This window comes from Diachasma alloeum, unplaced genomic scaffold (genome assembly GCF_001412515.2).
Source record: "Diachasma alloeum isolate Michigan unplaced genomic scaffold, Dall2.0 Dall_scaffold_00799, whole genome shotgun sequence".
Lineage (NCBI taxonomy): Eukaryota > Metazoa > Arthropoda > Insecta > Hymenoptera > Braconidae > Diachasma > Diachasma alloeum.
In genome coordinates this window covers 43,077-48,715 of record NW_021680929.1, presented here as the reverse complement: position 1 = coordinate 48,715, position 5,639 = coordinate 43,077, and the positions used below count along the sequence as shown (strand labels likewise).

The following is a 5,639-nucleotide window of genomic DNA, read 5'->3' as shown; positions in this document are numbered from 1 at the left end:
GCAAATTGCAGAGAGCGATTCCTGTGGGGATTCTTTGGGAGAGTTGAAAGTGGAGGAGATTTATGTGGGGAAAATTTATTTGGGTGAGGAGGGAGTGAATTTTGAGGAGAACCTTCTGGATTTACATTGTGAAGCTGTGGGGGCTGATTTGGGGGGGGGGGGATTAAACAGGAAGGGGGGTGCTATGGAGAGAGAGGAAGATGTTATGATGGGAGAGGGGATGCAGGTTGATGGTTGCGTGAGTGCGTCAGGGATTGAGAGTGGGGATGTCAACGGTGGAGTCGTAGCTAGCTATGGGCCTCTGGAAATAGTGGCGATGTTGCCGGTGGGGGGAGGGGAGAAACACATACTGATGGAGGAAGGAAAAGAGGGGCAAGATGTGCTGATTTCGGAGGTGGATAGAGAGCTGTTGGCGGTCCAGGGAGAAGAGGGGGAGAGCATGCACGACTCAGATGAAGAAATCTCGTATAGAGGTATGATAAATCACTATATTCATGTGAGATGAAAAAGTAATTTTTTTATTCATAAATCTCCGCCATTCTCATGATTTCAGTATTACGAGAGATCTTTTGGACGCAAAATTTGCGTACTGGGGAGATGAGAGTGGAGCTGTGAAAGACAAGGGAGTGGGTCTACTTTGATGAGTAATACGTAACAATCCATGTAAAATCATAATAATAATCTAAGAAAGTTTTTTCAATAATTTTCTCATCATTTGTTTCCAATGAAAATTACTTATGATTTTTATTTTTTAGTTTGTAACACCTCCCTCTCTGCTAGCCAGCCAAAGAATGGTGATAAGGAACAGGAAAAGAAGAAGAAGGAGAATAACTACCTCACAAAACTATTAAAAAGTAAACTTTATATATGTCCACGTATTTTTTATGTTTTTCACATTCTTATGATGTTTTTGGATTTTTTACTACCACCCATTAAAGAAAATCTTAATCATAATTGCTTATATCTTAGAATACCTAACTATCCTTCCTTTAACACCACCATTACCTCGATACTCCATGAAAATCCGAGAAAAACATCCCATAAGATTAAAAAAAACTCATCCTGAAATTTGAACACTACATAAAATTGAAAATTCAAGGAAGGTGCTGTCTAAATTTCACCAATTTTCAACATTTTCCAGCATTATCTAGACGTGAAAATTGAGAATGACTTGAATATTCAAGAAATTAACTGATTCTTCAATGAAAAAATATACAAGTATTTCGTATAATTTTGTCGTTGTTGAATATTACACGAACTTGAAATTTCAATATCCGGTGATAGGTAAAGTAGAATTTGCATTGATTAGTATAGTTACAACATTTTAACCCTAACAAGCTATAGTAGCTCAGCGCTAGTGAGCTGGCGTACAGGGGGAGAGTTTCCGAGTTCAAATCTCGGACATGTTATGTTATTTTTTATTTTTTTCAACCTTCTCAATGGAATTGAATATTTATGTATATGTATGTATATATCTTTATTCATTTTCCTTAGGGATACAAGGGCTTCCGCTTCCAATTCTTATTTCTACGCCTTATTCCTATACTATTCTTATTCTATCCTATCCTACATTAACTTAAATATCCTAATTTTATTATTTACATATTTACATTTCCTAAATTATGCGTGAGAGTGAGCGATCGAGAGGGACCTCTGCTTCCGGTCTCCATGAGTTTCAATCAAACATGCTGCTTCTACGTCCCTCCTTTCCCCACGATCGAACGAACCTGTCACTCACCCTTTCAACCCTCCCTCATTACCCCATCTTCCATTTCCTCCTTGCCTTCCCTCCCAAATTTCTCCCATTCCACCATCCACCCTTCTCCTGTCCCCTGTTCATCCAGTATTTCTGATACCTTTTCCCAGATGTCCCTCCCATCACTGACCTCTTCCCCGCATTCCTCCAGCACATGTCTCCATGTTTCCCTCTGACCGCCACATCTTCTGTCCCTACTCCGCTCGTCCTCCCATTTATTTTCCCCTCTTAAACCATCACCCATCCGAAATCTTGCTACCCTATTCAACCTTTCCTCCGCCCAACTGTTCTGTAAGTATCTTGGGATGCCCTCTGTGGCTACCCACCTATACCAACGATTCGCTTTCCATCCTATTATCTTTTCCCATCTCTTCCTTACTTGCCTCTCCCTCTCTTTTTCCACCACATGTTCAAAACTTTCCCTCTCCTCCCTCCCACCCGCTCTGTTCCCCCTTTTTCAATCATTCCTCTTTCCTCTCTAAACCTTCTTCTCTCCTCCTCCCATCTCGAACCCTGTCTCTTTCTCTCCCTATCCTCTATTTCCTTCAAACACTGCCTCGCCAGTTCACTGCCTTCTCCCCTTCTCAACTTTTCCTCAAACTTGCATGCTCTTTTCGCTGTCCTGGTCCAAAGTTTATTCCTTTTCAACTCCTTCCTACTTAGATATCCAGGCGTGGATCTCCTCAATCCAAATACCCATTTTAGGTATCTTTCCGGCATCCTCTCCACTCCCTCCCATTCTTCCCATCCCCATATCTCCAATCCATACCCCATTACCGACCACACTATGGCCAAATCCTCCTTTTCCAGTCCTTCCTAAACCTCCTTCTCCCTATGCCCCATACCGGGCTCTTCACCTTTCCTGCTTTTGCCATTCTTTCCTTTACTTGCCTTACCTGTCCCCCTGTACTTCTAAACCAATATCCCAAGTAGCAAAATTCCTTCACTTTTTCCACCTCCTTGCCCCCCAGCTTCCATGTGTCCTTTTCCTTCTGTCCCTTCGCTCTCTTCCTAAACACCATCATTTTCGACTTGTCCACGTTTATCATTAGATCTTTCCGCCTGATATACTCTTCGAACTGTCCCATCATTATCCTCATTCCCACTCCCTCCTCTGCGAGTATTACCATGTCTCCCGCATATGTCAGTGAAAATACCTTTGTCCTACCCAGTCCCATTCCTCCTTTCCATTTCTCCTTCATGAATTCCTCCAAATCTGCCAGTAAAATATTGAATAGAATCGGGCTAAGCGAACAACCCTCTCTTACTCATCTTGCCGTCCAAAATTTTTCTGATACCTCCCCTACCCTGACCTAACTCGCCGTTTCCTCGTATATCTCCTTGACTTTCTCTATCAGACCCTTTGACACCCTCCTCTTCTCCATCGTCTCCCACAAAACCCTTCTATTCACTGAATCAAAGGCTGACCTCAGATCCACGAAAAAAGCCATCATCTTACCCCCTTCCATTGCCAGTTGTTTATTTATTAAATAATTCAGTACATAGATGTTGTCGATCGTTCCCATACCTTGTATGAACCCTGTCTGATTGTCCGGCACCATTTGTTTCCCCTCGACTTCCTTCTCCAATCTCCTTGTCAGAACTACTGCATACACCTTATATAAGGTATGCATTAGCGTGACCAGTCTGTACTCCTCTGCACTTCTTCCTTCTCATTTTTTTACTATTGGCCCTAGCAACCCTTCTTTCGATTCTTCCGGCCATTTCTCCCCCCTCCATACCCTATCATATACCCTCCACGCCACCCGCCTGATTCCCTCTCCTCCTTCTTTCCATATCTCATTCTCAGTTTCATCTCCTCCCGCGGCCTTACCACTCTTCAATTTCTTTATCGCCTCTTCTACTTCCTCCCTAGCTAGTGCCGTTTCCTCGTACCCCACTGTCATCCTCCTCCCCTGTCCGCTCACTTTCCCCTCTACTCCTCCCAGTAACCTCATAAAATGATCCTTCCATCCCTTTTGCTCTAGGTCGTCGTTAATTCCCTTCCACACTCTTCTCTCTCTATTTATCACTTCCCACACTCTCCCTTCCTCAATCGCCTTTTCCACCTCTCTTTCAAAATTTCTCAGCTCTTCGGCCGTATTTTCTTCACATAGCCTTGCATATACGCGCTTCATTTCCCTATACTTATCCCTATCACCCATACCTTTTCTCACCCTCCTCAGTGCTTTTCTTACCTCCTTCTTCATCTCCCTACATTCATCATCCCTCAATCCCCCCAACCTTTTCTCTTTCTTCGCGATTCCCCTTCTATTTCCTCCTTAATACTTTTAAACTTCGCTCTGATCAGTGCCAACATATCATCCACGCTCACCTCCACCCACCAAGCTCCAGTCACCTCCTCCAACCTCCTTGTGAGTTCTTCTCTCATCTCTCTTTCCCAATTCTTTATCTTTATCATCTTCTTACCCCTCTTTCTCCTCTCCCCCCTAATACTCTCCTCCTCTCCTCCCTTCATTTTTACTACAAGTGGGAAATGATCCGAATCACACTTGTCCCCAATTTCAAACCTATCTACACTTTTTTCCCCCCTTTACCCACACATTACATAAACTATAATCGACCTAACCCCTACACTCTCAAAAGTAAACTCTTCTATTTTGTCCCCCTCAGAGTTGCCGTTCAAGATCGACCACCCTGTCTCTTCCAGAATACTGATCAGTGCTTTCCCTCCTCTGCATGCTTTTCTCCCATCCATCGAGTTCCTTGTTCCTCCCGCTCCCTTTCCCATCTCTTCTCCTATTCCCCCCCTCGTAACCCGTCCTCATATTGAAATCGCCGCCAATCATTACTGGTTCCTCCGCTTGCTCTTCCATCACCTCTTTCAGTAGATCCAACTTAACCATTTCATCATCATTCACATATACTCCAATGATCCTCCAGCTCTCTCCTCCTAGATTCATTCTTCCCTCAATCTATCCCTCCATGCCCTGCTCAATTGTCTCAATTCCCCCCCAATCTTCTTCACAGAGTTCTTCCCTTATCCCCATTAACATAACTCCTATCCATCTCCCCCTTTTCTTATCCCGTTTTCCTACTTGCACTTTCCATCTAAACTCCGCAGGCGCCTTCTTCTTTACAGCCTCCCATCCCTTCCTGTCTAACCACGTCTCTAACAAAATTACTGCATCCCAATGCTTTAATTTCCTCCAAAAATGCGGATCTTTCCGCTTCACCCCTGCTACAGTCCAGAATGCCACCTTTTTACTTCGTCCTCCCTCCGTCCTTCTTCCCTCCTTGTGCTTCCACTTTCTGCTTCCTACTCTTTCTAACCTAAGTTTGATTCCCCCCTTTGCGCCTGATCCACCTCGATCTCTGGCTGCCTTTCCTCATTAATCTTCTTCCTCTTTCGCTCCTCTATCTTCTCTATCATTTCTTTCTTTCTCCTCTCTTCGTTCCATTCTTCCCCCTTTTCGTTTCTCAATTTCATCCTTCTTTCATCCCAGTTCCATAATTTCCCATCTAACCATATTCGTCCCCTCCCTACTCCCACCTCTGCACCCCAAGCAGTTTCAATATCCGCTATCTTTTCTAGCTCCCATTGTATTTTTCTTTCCTTAAAAGTCAAGTGGTTCTCCAGTCTCTCCTTCCTCCCTTTCAAGTGTTTTCTCTTCTTGAAAACCTTCTTCGTTTCTCCCTCGTCCCTCAAACCGACTACTACTGACTCCCCTCCCTCTCTATCCTTCCCCCCCAAATTTTCTCACCCAATTGACTTCCACTTCTACTTCTAATACCTCTCTCAGTAACCTCTTCAGCTCCTCTCTCTCCTCCCCTTTACCTAGTTTCATCCTCCTAATCATTATATTGCTTTCCTTCTCTCTCTCTCTCTCTCTCTCTCTCTCTCTCTCTCTCTCTCTCTCTC

The 5,639-nt window shown here is 43.9% G+C and overlaps 1 long non-coding RNA gene across 1 annotated transcript; it reads left to right on the top strand.

Moving 5' to 3' along the window:
- The first annotated feature begins 201 nt into the window (after nt 1–201).
- LOC107044777 lies at nt 202–869 on the top strand. Its single transcript, XR_001461367.1, has 3 exons — nt 202–473; nt 554–663; nt 756–869. It is a non-coding gene; the product is annotated as an uncharacterized LOC107044777 (long non-coding RNA).
- The last annotated feature ends 4,770 nt before the right edge of the window (nt 870–5,639 follow it).